We start from the raw sequence: 22,640 nt of genomic DNA, 5'->3' as shown, positions 1-22,640 counted from the left end.
GCTTGTATGAACTCAGGCTTCATATGAAGATCTCGGTACATTCAGAGTTTGGAAAAGTTACTTTTTTGAACTACAACTCCCGTCAGCCCAATCCAGTGGCCATGCTGGCTGGGGCTGATGGGAGTTGTAGTTCAAAAAAGTAACTTTTCCAAGCTCTGACCGTACATTCTGCAGGGAACAGATTGCCTGGGATGAGTTGGGGGGGGGGTGTCTCGTAATGCTAGGATAAGTTTGGGAAAAGGGTGGCCTGAGTTACATTGGTCTAGAAGGAAGGTGGTTTGAAGGGGGAGGGGTGCAATGGATGTTGATAAAACCATGTGAAGATGGAAGAGGGTGAATGAAGGAGGAAGTGCCTCCTGCCCCCCCTCCCCCCACCATCCCATATTGCTGGAATTAAAGTGGCCCAATGATGGAAAGTGAGATAATGGCATACCTTTTTTGTGTGTGCCCAGAGGCCAAGGCTACTGCTTGGCGAAGCCAAACCAAGTTTTAAAGTGTGGATGTGGAATCTGAAGAGAGAAACAGGAGAATAAAAGCTAAAGTTGATTGTAATCATGTGAAGTGGTTTTCCTATCAAAAGAATCTAGAACTCTTCAGGCAGGGGGGGAAGGAGATGCCCGCTGAAAAGTTCTTGCTATAGAAAAACCTGAAGTGTCCAATTATCCTGATTCACCCCCGCTCCACCCCCAAAAATCATGAGACTGGCTTAAAAGTAATGAGATTAAAATAATCTCTCTTTTGGAAAAAATGGGGGGGGGAAGCTGTCTGGTTTCCAAGTCTTGAAGGTTACAGTAGGATTTAATTTCACTTTATGTTGACAGCACAAGGCTTGTATTTATTTATTTTAATCAATGGCGAGGATCAAGAGATTTCTGTCTTGCAACGAAAGGAGGGAATCTTTGGATCTGACCCAATGGTAATGAAACTGGAGCTAGCATTTCCCCTTCTCAGGGCTTTCCATGTCAACAGGGGAGCTTGGCCTATTGGGGCAAATGTCCCACCAACTTCAGTCTGCCCTCAGCCCAGAGCTTGGAAAAGTTACTTTTTTTGAACTACAACTCCCATCAGCCCTAGCCAGCATAGCCACTGGATTGGGCTGATGGGAGTTGTAGTTCAAAAAAGTAACTTTTTCAAGCTCTGCTCAGCCAGCCCCCAGCTGGCTGCCTTCCAACTTACAACCAGTCTGGGGAACAGGGGTTCTGTCCACTACTTAGTCTCAGTGTTGCCCTTGTGGAACTCGGGGGGGGGGGAGGGGGCAAAACCAGAATTAGTTGGCTCCACCTGTCACTGGATCTGGCTCCACCTACTGTTGGTCTCGTGGCCTTACGCCTTACAATTCGCAATGTGCACCAGCCATCATAGAATAGTAGAGTTGGAAGGGGCCTATAAGGTCATCAAGTCCAGTCTTCTGCTCAATGCAGGAATCCAAATTAAAGCATATTAGACAGCTGCCCAGCCACCTCTTGAATGCCTCCAGTGTCGAAGAGCCAATTATTTCCTCCCTAGGTGATTGTTTCCATTGTCGTATGGCTCTAACAGTTAGGAAGTTTTTCCTGATGTTTGGTTGAAATCGGGCTTCCTGTAAGTTGAGCCCATTCTGTGTCCTGCACTCTGGGAAGATCAAGAAGAGATCCTAGACCCCCTCTGTGTGACAACCTTTCAAGTACTCAAAGCTTGGAAAAGTTACTTTTTTTGAACTACAACTCCCATCAGTCCCAGCCAGCATGGCCACTGGATTGGGCTGATGGGAGTTGTAGTTCAAAAAAGTAACTTTTCCAAGCTCTGCAAGTACTTGAAGAGTGCTATTATTTCTCCCCCCCCCGTGCCAGTCTTCTTTTCTCCAGGCTAAACATGCCCAGTTCTTTCAGTCTCTCAGGGCTTTGTTTCCATTTCCCTGATCATCTTTGTTGCCCTTCTCTGAACCCCACCGAATGTCACTGTCAGATTTTGTCCATGGTGTCACATGTTTATTTATACTATGGGTGCCCTCCAGAGTTTATTGGACTCCAACTCCCATAAGCTCCAGTCAGCATGGCCAGTGCTCAGGGACAGCGAGTTATAGTCTATCAACATCTGGAGGGCACAATGTTGGCTATCCCCGATACGTGTTATTTGAATTGTTCCAAAGCTGGGTGTGTGCATGAGTGTGGAATCTTGAAGAAATATGATAGCATTTTAAGTTTCCCTCCACCAGGGTGGGGTACAACAATTTAAAATGCAACATTAAAAACAGTTTAAAGCAAGTTACAATCACAAAAGTAGGGTGGGTCCTAAAAATATACATCTCAGGTGTCAAAGGTGTACCTTCAGTATTTGATGAAAACTATGTAGGGAAGATGCCAGACATACCTCTATGAGAGGAAGTTTCACAACCTAGGTGCCACTACATAGGATACCCTTGCCTGGGCCACACCCTTTCAAGCTTCTGCTGCTAATCTGTGTGAGTATAGAACCAAAAGCAGAGAATCCAGTTTCCTCAGAATCTCAGCTTTCATTTAAAACCAGAAAACAAGTTTCTAGCCCTAGTTACTGAAGATAAGCCTGAGAGTGAGAGCTAAATGGCTGGGGGAAGAATTTCAACTGTGGAATGCGCTCCCCAGTGAGGTTCTCCTGGCGCCTTCATTGACATCTTTTCGGCGCCAGGTAAAGAAATCTTTTTTACCAGGCTTTTGATAGACCAGGATGATACTGGTTGTTATTAGTGTCTGCCAAAGCTTCTTGTGGCTGTATAGGGTTGGTTGTTGTTTTGCTTTTGTTTTTTATGATATGATATCTTTTCATTTTTAACCATGTTGTAAGTCGTTTGGAGACCTTTGGGTAACAAGCAACTAAATAATAATAATAATAATAATAATAATAATGTACCTCCTGATGACTATCGAAATCAGAATAAAAAAATGGGTATTGAAAAATAAATTACGCAAAATAACTGAAATGACGTGAACAAGTTCAGAATGCTTAATTTATACAAATAGCCAAATCCAGCTTTTTGGGGACCAGAATTTTAGTATCTGTACAGCTGTAGCAAAAAAAAACAACACCCTGGGACTTACAGAACAGTCAGCCCACCTTCCTCTCTCATTTGGAAGAAAAACGAAAAATATACTAATTAGCAAATTGAATGACAGTTCGGTCAAGTTGCCTGGCCTCTCCTTCTTCAAGTGGGCTGCCTAACACTTGAAGACTTCTGTGTTCATTTATTAAATTAAATTGTATATTTGTCTACTTTTTTGGCATTAACACGCTGCTCTTTAGTCAAAACGGCTCTCAGCGTGGCTTACAAAAATCACATGCTCCCTCCTCTCAGACTCATAATATATAAAAGACATGACATGACACATCAGGAAAAAGAAACAGGAAGGAGGAGGAAAAAGCAAGCTCAGGCACAAGCTCTTCAAGTCCCAGTTCTTAAAGTTGTAGCCAATGTCAGTGGCAGTTGTCCTGGCCAACCCCCTTGGATTCAGACTCAGACTTGCTCATGTATTTTTCTCTGTTATGTTTAATGTGGAAGTTCAGTCCAGAGCATTTCATGGATCAGCTTACAGGTTGCACAGGATTCTGCATCTCTACACAGCGTAACTAGGCATGACTACTGCAAGCTAAGATATTGTCGCAGCAATTAGACACTCCCCCTAAAACCCTTGAGTAGATTCAGGGCTGACTCTTTCTACTTGGATGGGGAAGGTATCACAGAAAATGAATGTGTGACCAAGCGAGAGCTCCCAAGATCAGTCCCTCCCAAAAAGGGCTCCTCCCCCCTTCCTGATCAGATCAAAAAGCAGAGTAGGTGATAGTGTCCAGCCCAGAAGGACAAGGCAGGTCCCCTATCATAAAGTTCTTTTCACAGATAGCTGATTTGATGGCATTTAGAATTCTCACAGGATTACTATTAAGAACACTCACTGCTATTAAAATTAGGACAGCCACTGCTAACGTAGCTGGATGTCTACAAAGAGCTCCAAGAAAGGGGAGTTCAGGCCTGGCAACCAAGAGGTCTTCTCTATCTTTAAAAGTTGTGCAGCGGGAAGGGAGAATTCCACCTTGTGGTTTTTCCCATTACAGTGTTGCAAGAACACCTGCACTTGGCTGACTTTCTCTTCTCCTACAGGATCAGTCTCAGGCCATGAACCTGGCAACCCTAGCCCTGGGTGATACAGTACTTTCTCTTGTCTGACCTGAATCCAAGGAACAAATGCAGCTGCCTTATACTGAATCAGACCGACTGGTCTGTCCAGCCCAGTATTGTCTACACTGACTGGCAGCAGCTCTCCAGAGTTTCAGACAAGGAGTATCTCCCAGCCCTATCTGGAGAGATCAGGGATTGAACCTGGGACCTTCTGCGTGCAGCCCTTCCCCAAACTTCCAGCATTCAGCTTCCTTGAATGACCCTTCAAACACAGAGCAAACTGTGGGGTGACAATTCTGCTTTTTAGAAGTACAGATTTAAAGAGCTATGCTCTCTTCCACTAGGACAGGTACGTGTTCTGTTTTTATATATTCCTGATTTTGGGATCAGTGTGCTGTAAATTAAGCCAATGAAATGCATTTGTACCCATTCATACTTATTTAAGTGATCAAGAACTTAGACTCGCCAAGGAGTACTAGTATACCAGATGCTTCCACATGACTCATGTGCCTACAATACTTGTTGAAAATGCCTGTAATTATGTATTTGCCTCCTGAGCTCATATTTAATAGGGGGAAAGTATCTAATTATGAATTTTTGAAAAGAGGTTGAAAACCTGACAAATTTGTCAACAAGCTCTGGCTCCGCTTTTCATTTTAATGCAAACTAATTTGTTTTCAATTATAAGTTTAACTTAAGGCATGTCAGTCTGAAAGGTGGGAGATGAGAGACAAAACTCAATTTGAAGTTGCCTTTTTGGATCTTTCACTCTGAAATGCATGTATGCAGTGAAAGTAAAAAGGTGTCCGCTGGAATGGACCTATTTTTGGACATATCATTGCTGCCTCGTATCAAGTTCATTTACAGAGCCATTCTATATATATATGTCTGCTTATCCATCACTTGGGTTCTTTCCCATCACAACCTGTCAGATGTGTCTGAAAACTCAGAAGCAAAATGATGATGCTCTGGTTGTTTGTCCCCAACATCAGGGGAAAACAAACACTCTTATTGCGACAGGCATCCTGAAAGTCTCTGGCTTGAAGGGAGTCTCTACTATTTTCCTGGGCATTATTTTATTTATTTATTTATTATTTTATTTACATCCCACCCTTCCTCCTAGCAGGAGGAAAATCCAAACTATCAGTGCAGGCTTACTTTTTTGTTGTTGTTGTGCCTTCAAGTCGATTACAACTTAGGACAAGCCTATGAATCAGCTTAGGTAGGAGTGAGTTACCTGGGACTTAACTTTGAGTAAGCAGGTATAAGATTCTGGGAGGAAGGGTGGGATATAAATTTCATAAATAAATAAATAAATAAAGTTGTATTCTGCCTATCAATCTCTATGTAACATTTGTAACTGTGAGTTTTGGTTATTTCAAAGTTCCTTCAAATGTAGCTACTCCATATAATTTGAATTCTTTGAAAGTCATAATTTTAATGTCTCTCATATTTTTGGGGAATAATAATAATTATAATAATAGTTACTTCTAGTTCCAGTCTTTTTATGGAAAACTATCAACATCTCTAAGATTCTCCACTCTGGATGCTAATTAAAATCTCTGTCTGTACGCTTCTTAGTAATATTCCTTTATGTAGTTAAATGAGTATCCTACAATATCGTTCTTTCATTCCAATGACATTTTCCAGAATTATACTCTTTGTTCGGAATATTTGCATGTCCAATGTGTAGATCGATGACCACGATTTGGAATCAGATATTTGGAAGGAGCTTCAGCAGCAGCTTTGTCCAACACCTGGCGTGATGCACCACATCCTGAGCTAAAGCATCCCCAGCATTGGGCTGTCCAATGAGAGAGAGAGAGAGAGAGAGAGGTCATTCCTCTAGGCAACTCAGGGATGGGGAGCCTCAGGGCTGAATTCAGCACTCTAGGTCCCACTACCTGGGACCAGGCCACACCCCCTCTCTAGGCCACGCCTCTCACCAGCCCTCCTCCACACCCTCCTCGAATGCTTCTTTGTGTTCTTGAACTGTGATGATGCCTCTTGCTTTTCTGGGTGTGAGGGTGTGCATGGAAAACCTCTGAACTTGGCCCTATCTGCATCATACATTTAAAGCAGTATCACATCAGTCATGCCTTCCCCCCCAAAGTATCCTGGGATTTATAGTTTGTGAAGGGTGCTGAGAATGGTTAAGAGATACCTATTCCTATCACAGAGCTACAATTCCCAGTGTGGTTTAACCATCAGTTCCTCTTCCCAGGGAACTCTGGGAATTATAGCTATGTGAGGGGAGGAGGGGATGATAGTGGTTTCCTAACAACTCTCAGCAGCCTGAACAAATTACAGTCCCCAGGATTCTTTGGGGGGGAAGCCATGGCTGTTTAAACTGGTATGATATGGTTTGAAATGTATGATGCAGATGGGGCATGAATGTAGCCTACTGTACAAAGATGAGTCACATCTCTGGCCCTGCCTGCCACTGGCATGCAGCCCCTGGAAGTTTGCCTCTGTGAGAATGCAGGCCATTCCTGAGGCAACTGGTGAGTTCCTCTTACACTCATTAAGCTTCTTCCAATGTTTGACCAGAATCTGCCCTCCTGTGACCTAAGTATATTAGACTGATTCTGCTCTCTGGGGTAGCAGAGAACAAGTCTTTGCCCTCTTCTTCACTACAGCCCTTTGGGGATTTGAGGAGTGCTATATACCCTTCCAGATTTTCTCAGAGTTCAGGGAATAGTAAAGTATATGTTGGTGTTTGAGGATGGTTCCACCCACACTGGGGATTTGTTCTGGTATCAGAACTGCAACAAAAGAATTGCCATTGGGAATTTATTTGGGGTTTCAAATATTTTGGTTAAATACGTTCAGTTCCATGGTTCGAGGAAATCTGATTATCTGTTTTGAACATAGAAGAATTTCCAGTGGAATTTTCTGATGGTTACTTCAACATTCCTAACTGCCAGCATTGTTTCTGCAATCACAGCTTCAAATCCGTACTTCCAGAGTTCCTAGAAATAATATTTATGGATATTTATCCTGTTTCAAAGGAAAAGAAAAACACAAATTCACATTGTTCTTGATTTCCAATTCCCCATTTATATTGCAATCCTAATCTACTTCTCATTCAAGTCAGATACAAACTTTTAGATCCAAAATCTTTCATAAGAGGAAGAATGCAGTTACAGCATAACAGTGACAAATGCAACTCTGTTGAAAACTCAGTTCTGTTGAGGAGATTAATGCCATGCAGGACATCAACATGAATTCACTGTGTTCGGATGAGAGGATAAAGTCCTTTCAAAAGAAACTTCCTGTTAGAGCAGCGATGGAGAACCTGTGGCCATCCAGATGTTGTTGGACTACAACTCCCCTGAGCACTGCCCATGCTGGCTGGTGCTGGTGTGAGGAGGAGTCCAAAAATATCTGGAGGACCACAGCTTCTCCTTTTCCCATGTTAAGGGATGAATGAAATCCATGGCCAACACAACACATGCACACACACACACACACACACACAGAACAACTATTAATAGAAATAGAAATTTGTGCTCGCTGTTCCTGTGAAGTTAATCATTATGATACAAACCTACAGTATTTATTTATGAAGTTTCTTCTCCATTCCGCCTTGGATCACATCTGACCGAGAGAGGAAAGATTACATCTTCAAAGAAAACAACGTACAGCATTGGACTTTTGTTTGCCAATGCTTGCCTTTCGGATAGTGCAGAATGGCTTTCAAGCTTGACAAATCCTGGAATGAGGAAACATGTTTTATTGCCGTGAGTGATGTAATAATTTTATTACACTCCCTAGTAAACTATGCACAAACAAATTATGCACTCAACTGCTAGCAATAACAGGAACATTCGGCAAAAGGGCATTGGGTGTAGGAACAAATGGAATAAGTTTGATAACCTAGTTTCTACACATACACCACATAGAGCCTCCATCTAAGAAAGCAAGAGGCATCATACGAGTTCAAAGGCACATTCCAGCCAGGCAGTAACACTCAAGGAGGGATACAAAGCAGATAGGGTTGCCAGGTTCAATCCCTGAGACTGATCCTGTATCTTTAAGGAGAAAAGAAAGTCAGACAAGTGCAGGTGTTCTTGCAACCCTGTAATGGGAAAAACCACAAGGTGGAATTCTCTCTTCCCCCTGCACAACTTTTAAAGATACAAAAGACCTCTTGGAGGCTGGCAACCAAGAGGTCTTCTGTATCTTTAAAAAATGTGCAGGGGGAAGAGAGAATTCCACCTTGTGGTTTTTCTCATTACAGTGTTGCAAGAACACCTGCGCTTGGGTGAATTTTCTCTTCTCTTAAGGATACAGAATCAGTCTCAGGGATTGAACCTGGCAACCCTAAAAGCAAAGCCAACAGGAGGTATGGCTGGGGAGGTGGTGTAACCATGTGAAAGTGCAGAGGGCCAGACAGAGAAGTTTGGAGGGCTGTATTCAGCCCCCGGGCCTGAGGTCTCCCATCTCTAGCCTACACTCTAGTATATAAGGCAATACAATATACCAATTTTACTGCTAATTGTGAGGCGTCCTTCCCTGGCTCTCCCTGTCAGGTTCCTACCTGCTCGTGGCTACTGCCTGTCACTAGGCACCACCAGGGACTCCACCAGTCCGGACCGCTCTCTCTTATGGTTTCTCTCCCCGCTCTAGCAGAGATCTCAACAGATCCCCCTGCTAGGCAACCACCAGTAACGTCCCAATACTAGTATTCCCAGAGACTCTGAATACTGGTATTGTTATTCTCTTCACCACTGCCACCATTTGTTACAGTTCCCCTTCAGCCTTGGTCATGACCTTACCCTCCCTTCTGGTCTGTGAAACCCCAGCCAAGGATCAGGCCTTTGGTAAACCAAATTAAATATTTATTACAGATAACAGAGCTAACAAGATTAACAAGATTTCTTCTTAAGGCACATAAGCATATGGTTTTACTCAATACTAATCCGAACTCCACCTCCCTCCTGGCAAACAACTCTCTAAACCCCACCAAGCAACCCACTCAGTTCTCTTCTCCCCCCCCCCGATTCCACTCTCACTCTTCCTTTTATACATTCAGCCATTTTAAACACTCAGCCAATCATCTCGCATTCTACTGCCCATTCACTCCCCCTCCTCTTTCACTCCACTTACCATGTATCTTCTAAAACAACAACACTTACCATATATACATTAATATAGGAACATCACACTAATCCCATTCTGTTTCTCTATTTTAGTGGTGCCTTTGGTTTTATCTCTGCTGGAGGATGGTAATCTGTGTGGAACATGTATATTTTGCTTAGTTTCACTTTATTATTATTATTACATCAATTCCTTGCAGGTCCAGAAAACATCTTAAGTAGATGTACTTCCATAGTTAAAAGGGAATTAAAGCAGAGAATAGTCCTCAAGTGATAGAATTTGGTGAATTTTGGTACACTTCCCTTTGGCGGTGGGAAACTAGTATCCAAAATTTCCACCCAACTTTTTTTCAAGCCCATGACTATCAGTTCCTCTTGGTATTTTAGGTAACGGACCTGTAAGGGCAACCAGTATTTCTGCCTGTGGGTTTATCGCAAGCCAAACATTGCAGACAATAATTTCCTACTTTCTTTAACTGTTATCTTCAGAGAGCCAACAGTGCTGTAAAAATTTACTGAGACTTGATGACTCATGTGTAAATGAAAATAACTTCTCAGGAATTCAGTACTATCAAAATTAGTAACTTCTTGCGGTAGCCATTGTTCAATTCATCATTTTTAAGTCTTTGTAGAGTCAAGTCCAGGAAACAAAACAGGAGTCTGAATTTCCCATAGCTGTCTAAAAGTTGATTGATTTTATTAAAATGTTAAGTCAAACTATTGAGCTTAAGGATATCCGTTTTGTTTTGGATAAGGGTAATAAATATGAATTCCCCAAGTTTCAGTCCATTATTGTATCAGTTCATCTGCTTTTGATTCCAAATGGAGTTAGATATGATTTATCTCAAAAGTGTACCTTCCTGCCATAAGAAACTGAGCAAATTAATGTTTTCAATGAGGAATACCTTTGTCTATCAAAGTAACTAATCAATCAAAGTGATCCTGATGCCAATTTGATATTGCATACATATTCTTCTTTAACTCAGTCTGACAGCATAATACCACTTCACCATTCAAAGCTGGCTTGTACTGAATAAAATTATTAGTCCATTTAGGCTGCAATCCCATAATGCTTACCTACAAATAAGTCTCATTGAACTTAGTTGGGCTGACTCGTGAATAGAGGTGCATAGGATTGCAATATTCACCAAGCTGTCTACTATAACTGGCAACAGCTCTCCAGTTTTATTTATTTAGACCATTTCTGTACCACATTATATAAAAATAACTCTTAAGTGGTGTACAGAAAACTAGAGCAACAAATGTAACAAAATACACAGTAAAACCATTAGTACAAATTACCATCAGCAGTAGCGTGGTTTATTTGTATACTGCCTTTCCATAGTAACCTATGCTCAAGGCTGCTCACAGCATGAAAAAGGTTACACAATTCACTGTTACAAACCAAAATTCAAATAGTCAAACAGTAAGTTAAAGAAAACATCTTAAGAAACATACAATAAATCAAAACAGCATTGTAATTCATAATGACCAATAGTAAAATACAAAAACATAATCCCCAAAACAGCAAAAATAACTGACCACCAGAATTAACTTTTGGCCCAAGCAGAAGCCTCTAAACAGCCCACAGTCAAATGGTCTCTGGCATGCCCAGGTAGTGGTAGTCAGTCAGGGCCACACCCTCCCAGGCCAGGTGGAAAGAGGCCAGCAAGCAGGGAGAGGGTTTTGCAAGATGTGCAGTTAAGGTGGTCTCTGGCCCAGGCACACAAACACACACTTTTATACTGATATCAGTTCATTCTCCTTCCATTCAACACCTCTCAACCAGGCTGTCACCTAGGATCACCCCAAAAATCTCACCACGAGGAGGGTTCCTGGAACCTGCTGACATCACCCTAGCCTCTCACACTAGGCTTGCGTTTATGGGCAGGCACCAAGGTGAAGTGAGCTTCTCAGGCTGCCCACAGCCATGTTCCCTTCAGGTGCTCTCCACAATACCCAGTTCCAGGCAGCAGGAGGCTTGGTTTGGTGAATTTCCCCGGGGGGTCCCAAGGATGGCAAATGGGCCGCCTCTCCACCCACTGTTCTTCCTCTGCCCTCTGCACACCTCTCCTCCTCCAGCTGCTTTATGAGCAATGGCAGAGCTTGCTTTTTATAGGCAGGTGCCAAGTTATGATGGCAGAGGCCTTTCCTAGCCTGCCATCAGTGAACTGAACCTGGGATTTTTGGCATACAAACCATGCGATTCACAACTCAGCTATGACTACCCTCTTTAATTCAACTGATTGCAATTAAAGCCACTAAAATATGCCTAATCTGTTCATGCCCCTGCTAATACAAGCATGTACCTCTCTCTTATGCGAACTGAATTTCTCAAAAGGTTTAGGTTAATTCCCTGGATGTATGTATTATTCGCCTTGATGTTAATTTTTGAGATATAATTTCAGCTAAAGCAATCTTATTTGCACAGTTTTCCTTTAATTTTTATTTTTAATTTGCCCCAGTCTAATTAGAACTGTTGTTTCCATTCCCGGTGGGATCTGATATTGAAAAATGGGGGTCCTATGGCCATAGTTCTGTGCATAGCTTCCTTTATACATTGATAAGAAGGGTTTTGAAATGGTGACACAACTAGGAAGAAAGTCTTCTTTCAGTGCCCTTAACACATTCATTCATTTATTTATATCCTGCCCTTTCTCCTAGTAGGAGACCAGGGCAGCAAACAAAAGGACTAAAAACACTATAAAACATCATAAAAACAGACTTTAAAATATATTAAAACAAAACATCTTTTAAAACATGTTTTTAAAAGCTTTAAAAACATCTTTTTTTAAAAAAGCTTTAAAAACATCTATTTTTAAAAAAGAAAGTTCAGAAACATATTAGAAAGCAATCTCAACACGGACGCAGACTGGGATAAGGTCTCAACTTACAAGGCTCGTTGAAAGGGGAAGATCTCCGGTATGCACCGAAAAGATAACAGAGATGGTGCCTGTCTAATATTTAAGGAGAGGGAATTCCACAGGGTAAGTGCCACTACACTAAAGGTCCGTGTGTATCTGTGGTAGTGCCAAGGACTCCCATCACCAGAGCAAGATAAAGTCAAGGTAGTGGCAATCTTCCATCACTGGAAGGAGCACAGTATTTGTTTCCGTTGTACTTGCCTGTTGATTTTATATGATGAACTGAAGACTTTAAAACAAAGCAAAGGGCAGGAGAGAACAGAGAACTCGTTTGCGAGCAAAGAGTGCAGATCAATGGCAAAACTGCTTATTCGTGTTGGGGAAGGGCCGTAGCTCAGTGGCAAAGCGTCTGCTTTGCATGAAGAAGGTCCCAGGCCTTTTCAGATGGGGCTAGGAGAGTCTCCTGCCTGAAACCCTAGACAGCCACTGCCAGTCAGCATAGACAATCTCACATTTCAGCTTTTTCCTGTGGGGCCGGCCCTACCATTAGGCAGAGCGAGGTAGCTGTCTTAGGTGGCAGGTGCTGAGGGGTGGGGAGCAGACGAGAGCTGTTTGTGCTAAAGGGATGGGGAGGAATTTGATTTGCATTTAAATATGAACCAACCTAGTTTGCACTTTCCGAAGCAACGCATGGACCGAAACACGGCCATTCTTCAAAATCCGCCCTTCTGTGACTTTTGCAGTGCAGTTCTCCAGCCAAATGATGTGTAGAAAAATGTGGATGGTGGGGTAAAATGTGCAAAGAGAAGCATAGATTAGGAAAAACAACATACCAAAATGTGTTGTGAAAATGAGCATATTAAGCAAAATTGCATACAAATGTGCATACTAGGAAAAATTCACACTGAAAGGCTGATGAATTTTCATGAGGGCCTTTTTTAAAAAATTGCAAACTGATGTGGAAATGGGGAGAACTGAACTTGAGAGTGGACAAATGAGACACAGAGAAACCAGCATTGACTGATCTGCCCATCCTTAGGGTGTGCCACACAGGGCTGCCCTATGCCCCCAAGTGAACCTGCTGCCCTCGGGTCCAATGGAGGATGGTGCCTTGTTGCTAGTGGTTGAAGGAAGGTTCCACTGTTAGTCCATTTGGCTAGTCCATGGAATTGAGGTGCATGGGGGAGGAACAGGTTGCGGTCCTGCCCATTGCCTCAGCAGCAAAAGGTCTTGGGTCAGCCCTGCTTCCCTGGATATGATGAAAAGAGGCTTGCTGTTACTAAATCTTCATATTCATTGGGCTTATAAGCCAAGAGTGAGGAACGTTTACCCTCCAGATGTTGCCAAACTACAGCTCCTTTCAAACCTTGCAAGCATGGCCAAGGACCAGGGATGGTGGAAGTTTTAGTTTGGCAGCATCTTGGAGAGCCAAAGGTTCTCCAAATATAGTATAAGCCAAAATCCATTAACTGAAGCAATCACATTTTTCCCCCCATGATTCGCCTGCACTTCCTTCCCTCTCCTCTGCTGAATATCAGATTGTAAGCTCTTTGGGGCAGGGACCTGGCCTCTTGTACTCTGTCAATTTCAGTGATCACAGGTAGAGGGAAATACAGGAATACCCCGCTATACAGACCTTCACTTAGCGGACACTCGCGAGTACGGACATATTTACAGTAGAACCATTCCCCTGTTTACGTACGCTCGCTTTGCAAGAACGGACACTTAACGGCATGACGCCACCGCCCGATCAGTTTCCAACTACAAACCTTTTCTTAAAATAAGGCCTACTGTGTTTATTTTAGTTATAAATGCGTTATTTACATCTGTTATGCCCGTATATGACGATTGTAGTGCTGTATATGCATCGATAAGTGAAAAAAGGTAGTGCTTCACTTTAAGTACATGTTCGGTTTATGTACTCACTCTGGACCCATTGCGTACGTTAATGCGGAGTATTCCTGTATAGCCATGGGGATGTGGTGAATTACCATAGAAGACGAGGGCAAGGCTATCTGCGCCTTGTTCCTTGCTGCCACTCCTCTCATGGAGAGGATCCTCATTGCTCATCTGCTGTGCCCACTGGCCTGTGTGTGTTGTTGATTAACGCCAGATTGGTACACAATGAAGCCACTCTCATCCATGATTTGATTGTGGATGAAGGCGCCAATCTGGTGTGCATTACTGAGACCTGCGTGGGTGAGCTGGGAGGAGCTTATCTGATCCAGCTTTGCCCACCTGGATACTTTGTGCGACACCAGCATAGACTGCGGGATGGGGGAGAGGAGTTGCTGTGGTCTACAGAACTTCCATCTCCGTCACCAGGAAACCACTCTGTCTTGGAGCTGGCTGTGAGGGCCTGCACCTGGTGTCGGGCCAAGGAGACAGTAAACTAGGGTTGCGGCTGGTGTACCATTCACCCTGCTGCCTGGCAGCTTCTCTGACCGAGTTGGCGGAGGCCATCTCGGCTGTGGTGTTGGAGGAGCCCAGAACGATAGTGCTGGGTGATTTCAGTGTCCAAGCAGAGGCTGCCTCTAGTGTTCTGGCTTAGGACTTCATGACCTCCATGATGACCATGGGGCTGTCTCAAGTTGTCACTGGCCCAACACATAGGGCAGGGCACACCCTCGACTTGGTTTTTGCTCCAAATGGAGGAAGGGATGGTCTGGAGATAGGGGGTGGATGTCACCCCATTGTCGTGGTCAGACCACTTCCTGGTGAAGTTTAGACTTATGGTTCTGATTCTTCCCTGCAGAGACAGATTAAGATGGTCTGCCCCCAGAGACTAATGGAATCCACAGGATTCCTGAATGCCCTGGGGGAGTTCCCAGTAGATAGAGCAGGTGACCCTGTTGAAGCCCTTGTCACGCTGTGGAACAGCGAGGCGCGTCGGGCTCTTGATACAATTGCCCCCGAGCACCCTCTCCAGAATTGTGGAGCCCAGTTTGCACCTTGGTACACCATTGAGCTACGGGCAATGAAACAGGCTGGACGACAGCTAAAGCGCAAGTGGCAAAATACGAGCTGTGAGGCTGATTGGGCATGAGTAAAACATCATAACTGTGCCTACTGTGTGGTGATGAGAGCGTCGAAGAAGGCCCTCTTCTCTGCCTCCATCACACCCTCAAGTAGCCGTCCAGTGGAGCTTTTCTGTATTGTCAGGGGTCTGTTGACATCAACTCCAGGAAATGGAGTTTCCTTCAGAGGCCCACTGTGAATTGTTTGCAAGGCACTTTGAGGGTAAAGTTGCTCGCCCCCATAGCAGTCTTGATGCCCCATCCACATCTACTGTAGTCCCCAATGAGATGTCCAGTGCAACATCTGCTGCAACTTCTTGGGAACAGTTTCAGTTGATGCGTCTGGTGGCGTAGACAAGGTGCTTGTGTTGATGCAGCCAGCAATGTGTCCTCTTGAACCTTGCCCTTCTTGGCTTATTAAAGCTTGCTGAGGGGGGTTGACCAAGTGGATCCAGGGTGTGGTCAATACATCATTGCGGGAGGGAGTGGTTCCAGCCACCCTGAAAGAGGCGGTGATCCAGCCACTCCTGAAAAAGCCCACCCTGGACCCATTGGTTTGTGACAACTACCGACGGGTCACAAATACGCCCCTTTTAGGGAAGTGATTGATAGGGATGTGGCGCAGCATTGCAGGTACTCTTGGATGAAACAGATCTTGACCCATCCCAGTGTGGGTTTAAGCCTGGTTATGGGACTGAATCGGCCTTGGTTGCCCTGATGGATGAGCTTTATCAGGAGGAGGACAGGGGGAGTGCGACCCTGTTATTCTTACTTGATCTCTCAGTGGCTTTTGATACCATTGACCATGGTATCCTTCTGGGCTGACTTGGTGAGCTGGGTATTGAAGGCACTGTTTTACAGTGGTTCCAGTCTTATCTCCGAGGTCGTTCTCAGAGAATAGCATTGTGTGACTGTCTTTTGCCCCCCTGGCAGTTGTGCCGCAGGGTCCCATCTTGTCCCCCTGCTGTTTAACATCTATATGAAGCCCTTGGGAGTGGTCATCAGGAGATTTGGGGCGAGGTGTCAGTAGTATGCTGTTGATACCTAGCTCTATTTCTCCATAACATCTGAATCAGGAGAGGCAATGCAAGCCCTGGACCGGTGCCTGGACTCAGTGGTGGGCTGGATGAGGGCCAATAACTGAGTCTGAACCCTAGCAAGATGGAGGCGCTGTGGGTTGGTGGTTCCCGAGTTTGGATAATTGGTTAGTTGCCTGCTTTGGATGGGGTCGTACTCCCTCTGAAAGAGCAGGTTCGTAGTCTGGGGCTGCTCCTGGATCCATCTTTGTTGCTAGAGGCCCGGGTGACGTCAGTGGCTAGGAGTGCCTTTTACCAGCTTCAGCTGGTAAGACAGCTGTGGCTGTTTCTGGACCAGGATAGCCTGACCACTGTTGTCCACGCCCTGGTAAACTCCAGGATTACTGTAATGCACTCTATGGGGCTGTCCTTGAGGTTGGTCCAGAAGTTGCAGCTGGTGCAAAATGCGACTGTGAGACTGCTCACTGGGGCAGGGTATCGCCAACATGTCAGCCTGCTGCTGAAAGAATTGCACTGGCTGCCCATTTGCTACCGGGCCAAGTTCAAGGTTCTAGTTTTTGTGTACAAAGCCCTATACAGCTTGGGACCAGGATACCTGAAAGACCGTCTTATGCCTTATATACTAAGTTGATCACTGCACTCTGCAGGTGATGGCCTCCTGCAGATCCCATTTTATCAGGAGATCTGTTCCGCACAACATAGGAAATGGACCTTTAGTGTGGCGACACCTACCCTGTGGAATTCCCTTCCCTTAAATATTAGACAGGCGCCTTCTCTGTTATCTTTTCGGCACGTATTCAAGACCTTCCTCTTTCGACAAGCCTTTTAACTTGAGACGTTATCCCAGTCTGTGTCTGTGCCGGAATTGTTTTTTAAATATGTTTTTAAAATGAAATGAACCCCCCCCCCAATGTTTTTAACCTTTTTTTAAAAAAAGTCTTGAAAGCTTTTTTAAAAGATATTTTTTAAGATTCTTTGTTTTAAAGTATTTTAAAGTCTGTTTTTATGATGTTTAAAGTGTTTTTAGTGCCTTTGTTTGCTGCCCTGGGCTCCTGCTGCGAGGAAGGTTGGGACAGAAATCAAATAATAACTAAAGAAATAACCTGCCTTGCACAGTGAGGGCATATGCAACATTAAATGCTAATAATACAAAAGCAGGTCAGCAGTTGATAACATTGTACTTATCCAGGCCAACCTTTTTTTTTTATAAGCAGGCATAATTTATTTTCATCAAAGCAGGAAGCGGAAATGGGTGGGGAGGATATGTCTCTCTCTGTGTGTGTATGCTAGATAGAAAAATAATAGCACACTAAGTCTTCCTGTTCCTCCCAGCCGTTTAATGGCACTGGCTGCCAATATGTTTCCGGGCTAGATTCAAAGTGTTGGTATTAACCTATAAAGCCTTATACGGTGCGGGACCACGATACCTTGCGGAACGCCTCTTCCGATATGAACCGGCCCGTACACTACATTCTACTACGAAGGCCCTCCTCCGGGTTCCAACTCATAGGGAGGCCCGGAGGGTGGTGACAAGATCTAGGGCCTTCTCAGTGGTGGCCCCCGAACTATGGAACAGTCTCCCCGAGGAAGTGCGCCTGGCGCCGACTCTGCTTTCTTTTCGGCGCCAGGTTAAAACCTTCCTATTCTCTGAAGCATTTTAATTTAAATTGATTTAATTTTAAAAATGTTATTGTATTGATTTTAGACTGTATTATTTTGTATTATATTGTGTCATTTATTGTGTTTCCTATGTTATTGTATTTCTATGTTCACCGCCCAGAGAGCTATTGCTAGTCGGGCGGTATATAAATTTAATAAATAATAATAATAATAATTAATATGTCTATAGGAGCACTGAACGCTGCCTTATACGGTCTGAGGCCATTGGTCCATATAGCTCAGTATTGTCTGCACTGACTAGCAGGTGGTCTCCAGGGTTTCAGGCAGGAGTCATGAAACTGGGATCTTGTGCATGCAAACTACTGAGCCGCTGTCCTTCTCCCCACCACGAGTGTGTGTGCAGGAACACCATGTTCTTCTCTGTGTGCCCGGGCTGGGCTCCTGCAAGGCAAATGGGCTCAAGTGTGTTTGGCCAGTAGTGGCAATGGACTTTTTTGCCAGCAGAGAGTTTACCTCTGCACGTGGGGAGGGAGTGGTGACTCTGTCTTGGAAGCAAATGTCGGGGCCAAAGTGCTGTACTTGGACTGCAAAATCCTGCGGCATGGAGGGCTGTCAAAATCATGAAGAATGAAGTTCCAAACCTCATTATTCCTTTGTAGCATAAATGTAGGTCCTGGAGGCCTCTCTCTCTCTCACCCCCCCCCACAGAGGTGAGATCTAGGCTGTCAGAGGAGTTGCTTAACCCTTTGCCTACCAGCTGCTTTTTCCCCACTGCAAATGCCCCAGCCCAGCAGTCAGCACATTTTTTAGCCAGGCTCTGAACCTGTGAGCTCAGCTGGGGCAGAAATACTCCCCTGGGTTGGGGTGTTGTGTCTGCAGATGTAGTGGAAGATCAGGCACAAGAGGAGGTTGAACATCCCCTTGTAAGTCCGTCCTCCCCGCATTCCCTGTTATCTCAGCAAACTTTGGGTTGGGACATCTGCATGGATAACATTTAGCTTGGCAGATGATCCTACCACATTATCCCACGTCCCTGGGCATTTTGCCCAGCCTGAAATTTGGTATCAGCTGCTCTTGGCCAAAATGAACAAACAGAAATATCAGTGGAAAATGACCTGTAGGAACACCAAGTTCTGAATGGCTTGTGTGTAGGTTTAGCAGGTTGTGTGTGTGAGAGCACGCATGTGGCCAGTGGTCAGGAATGACAGGAAGGAACTGTAGTCCAGCAACATCTGGAGGGCCACATGTTCCCCATCCCTGATCTGCATACTGTTCTTCCTTGTCTAGATTAACTTGGGGGCTGAAAGAGACCAGCATTAAAGCTTTGATATGTTGGGAGTAAAGCATCAACACATGTTACAAGTGACCTGAACCAGTGGGGGGGGGAATAGACAAAAAGGGAATCTATTCTCCCCTCTGCTGATTTCTCCTCTAAAGTGTTTGTTGTTTTTACAGGCTTTGCTCCTTCCCTTTCTCCCCTCTCTTCCTGTCTTTATTTTCAGTAATGGCCCCCTGAGTGCAGGCCACATGGCTCCTCCAGCATGTGTGACTACCTATTTGTAGTAATAAACTTTTTAGGTTTCTTTAATCTTTCAGTTACCTGTCTGAACAGATCGGTTATTTCTGCATTCTACTGCAATATATATAAAAACTCCAACATGATAGACAATGGCTACATTTCTATGTCATGGTAAGACATCAACCATCAAATTGGTTGGTAGGGTAGAGTTGCTCACCTGCCTTCCCAATGCTGAGCATTGCTGCCGGTTCCGGAGAGGGGCAAGGCGCAGGAGCCCAATGTGGTGCAGTTTCAGAGGCAGGGGCATCTGACTGGCTCCATCGCTGAGCTCCCTGCACCTGGCTCTTCTCCCTCTGAGGAACCAGCAGTGATGCTCAGCACTGGAGAGGCGGGTGAGCAAGGCCACCTTGCCTGCACTACCCTGCTAACCACGGCTACCATAAACCCTGGCTTGCCCTGTGGGAGTGAATCACACTCAGTTTGCTTCTCTCCACTCATGCATGGCTTATGGTTACATCTGAACCAGGAATTGTGGTTGCTTTCACTCAGAAGAAACCATGTTGTAGCCAAGGTTTGTTCTGTTAATTATGGTTTACTGGAGCGAAGCAAAGCATGAGCCCTGCTTGGGATGCCACAGATCATGGCTTGTTTTCTCCATGTACTAGCAGAGATAAGCGGCCCAGATATGGTAAACCATTTACTGTGGTTCACTATGACATGCAAACTGGACTAACGTGGCCGAGATCTGACTGGAAGCAACAATATATGTTGTGAGTTATTGGGGGGGGGGGGAGTTTCTTAGTGAAGCTCTACTGGCTACCCAGTGAAGGGGAGGTGTAGTGCCAAGTCCCATAGATAGCATCTCTAGGCAAGCTAAAGAGATGCAGTCTGTTCTTTCCCTCTACTTTAAAAGATTCAGCAAGACATTGTTTTGGACTATTCTCTTCTTGATCAGGCACACCGTTGTTGGCCTGAATGAGCATTTGAGAAGGCTAATAATTCTCTTGGCATGGTCTTATTTCTGAGATGAACATTTGGACATCACTAGTTGTATCCAGCCTTTGGTACGGTGACGGTACGGCTTCCTTCAGCAGTATGGAGAGGAAAGCAATTTTTGGTGATTCCCCTTTGCTCCCCCCCCAATGCGTCTCCTAAACATGGTCCCTTGGTAGCAGATTTTTTGGAGGGGGGTGTAATAGGGAAGGTGAATTGCCAACGTTTGCATCCCTCCCTTTTTCTGCTATTGGAAGCCTTACCATTAGCTCAGCTATACTACTGGGTACAACCCCGTGTCAGCTTTTAATGTTGGAAGTACATTAATTGCTGGCTACTAGTCTGCAGAACTGGTAGCCAGATTAAAACCCTATGAAAGAGATCCCTGGGGTGCCTGGTTTAGTGGCAGCCAAGCTGAGAAGACAGTAACCCCCTTCAACTAACTTAGGCTGCCATCCTAAACCCCCATATGAGAGAGCATCTCCCAGTCAACTAAGGGAGACTTTCCTCTGAGTAAACATCTGTAGGGCAGTGCTGTTGGTGTGGTTCTCTCAAAATCTGGCATTGATAGTATCTCTTTTACAGTTTATGGATAAAGTTTATCTAGCTTTGTTTGTGAGCCCTGTAAGTTTATCAAGCTGTTCGCAAGGTCTAGATTATAGGGCAAAGGCTTAAAAGTCCTGACAAAAATTTATCAGCATTTTGTGCAAATTTCTCCTAATATATACATTTTTGCAAGGCAGTTGTTCCCTAATATAATGCTTGTGGGTTATTTTCACTAATATACGCATTTGCATGCACACTTTACCCCTGAATATGCATTTTTGTGCTGGAGAGCTGCACTGCAAAATTCAGAGAAGTGTGACTTTCGAAGGATAGCTGCGTTTCAGTTTTGGCAAGGGCAAATTCCGTTCGTATTTTGTTTCAGAAAGTGCCAGTTAGGTAAGCGCGAATTAGGTAAGTTCACTTTTAAATGCAAACTGGATTGAATTGCTCCGCATCCCTAATTATCAGTAAATGCCAACATTTACCTGTTGCCATGCTTACCGTAACAAAATCAGCGGTGCAGATTTGATGCTCTCATCATCAAGCTTTCTTTCCTTTTAGGTCTTGCCTCATTATTGGATCTGTTAAGTGTTGCCTTTGATGACTGGGGAAGGACTGTAGCTCATATTTAAATGAAAGAGCCGGACTCAGAGGAAGACTGTCTCTGAATACCAGTTGCTAGATGGGAAGGGCGGGGAGGGGCAGGGAGGGGCAGGGGATATCCTGCTTGGGTGCCCTAGAGGCATCTTGCTGGCAGTGTAAGGAAGCAGGATCTTGGACCGGATAGATCTTTTGTAATGATCCAGCACTGATGCTCTTACAATATTTCTCTTGTCCTCTGGCTTCAGCTAATGCTCTGCTAAACTCTGTCTCCAGTTCCTGAAAGGTTTTCTTCCCCTGTGAAAGAGCCTTCCATTTTCTTTCTGCCTCATTCTCGGGGCACTTTAGAACTGCTCTAGAATTTCAGCAGGTTTTGAGCATTGCTGAGAGTGCTGTATGTTTTCTTCTCCCTTTCACCAAACATTTCTCTGGGCCTCCTACTCAGCTGCCCACACTTCCTGATCTGGAAAAGCCCCACAAGCGCAGTTGCCCGGTGGTGTCTTTCCCGGGGCTTTAACTGAAACGCGGGCACCCGGGAAGGCTGCAGAGTGCAGATCATGTGTGAGATGCTTTGTGGAATGAAAGCAAGGGCACTCACAAACACCCCCAAGCCACCACTAATGTAAAGTACGCATTGTCAAGAACAGGTAAGGTTGGCCAAAGTAAGATGGCATGACCAGGAAGAATTGTGGGGAATATTTTGCATAGGTTCCTGGGATGCTCTGTGCTGGGAAAAATTAGGGCTTCTCATACCATCCAACTGCAGCTTGTTATTCTAAAGAGGGGCAGCTGAATCTTACCTATACTGCTTGGTACCAAGGTCAGGAGGCCAGAGTTGCTGTAACTTAGTAGCCCTGCCCTTGCTGTGAACTTTTAGGCTATTCCATCATCAAGAAGTGTCACGATTGGCTAATTGGCCTTCTGGCAGTTGCCGGGCAAATCCCCATAAAAGAGGGGCTATTCTTCAGTGAATTGTTCCTATTCTATCTTGACTTTCCTATGTGATGTTTTGTGGTATAAGAAGCCAGGAGGGGATCAGGCTCTTATACTTTATGGTGTGAGTATTAGCTTAGGCTAGTAAATTTGTTATGTCATGTCTGTGTGAACCTCTCATTTATTGTGTAAGGGTGTTTGGACTTAAAGGAAATTGTATGCTGCTCTTTTATATGCACTTATATGCTTTTTTATATGCACTTTTAATATATTTAATAAACTA

General features: G+C 44.4%; 1 protein-coding gene and 1 long non-coding RNA gene across 5 annotated transcripts in view; one reads left to right on the top strand and one right to left on the bottom strand.

Annotated features, from left to right (window-relative positions):
* Window positions 1-22,640, top strand: part of ST3GAL1 (ST3 beta-galactoside alpha-2,3-sialyltransferase 1) — a 140,555-nt gene that overhangs the window by 13,612 nt on the left and 104,303 nt on the right. The window lies entirely within an intron of this gene.
* LOC133376160 (uncharacterized) lies at window positions 6,519-21,416 on the bottom strand. The gene is made up of 4 exons (XR_009760411.1): window positions 21,326-21,416; window positions 9,268-9,362; window positions 7,677-7,841; window positions 6,519-7,126 (listed from the first exon to the last, which is right to left on the bottom strand). It is a non-coding gene; the product is annotated as an uncharacterized LOC133376160 (long non-coding RNA).

Source organism: Rhineura floridana, chromosome 1 (assembly GCF_030035675.1).
Source record: "Rhineura floridana isolate rRhiFlo1 chromosome 1, rRhiFlo1.hap2, whole genome shotgun sequence".
Classification (NCBI taxonomy): Eukaryota; Metazoa; Chordata; class Lepidosauria; order Squamata; family Rhineuridae; genus Rhineura; species Rhineura floridana.
The sequence above is the reverse complement of the archived record's forward strand: the minus strand, read 5'-3'. Positions and strand labels throughout refer to the sequence as shown.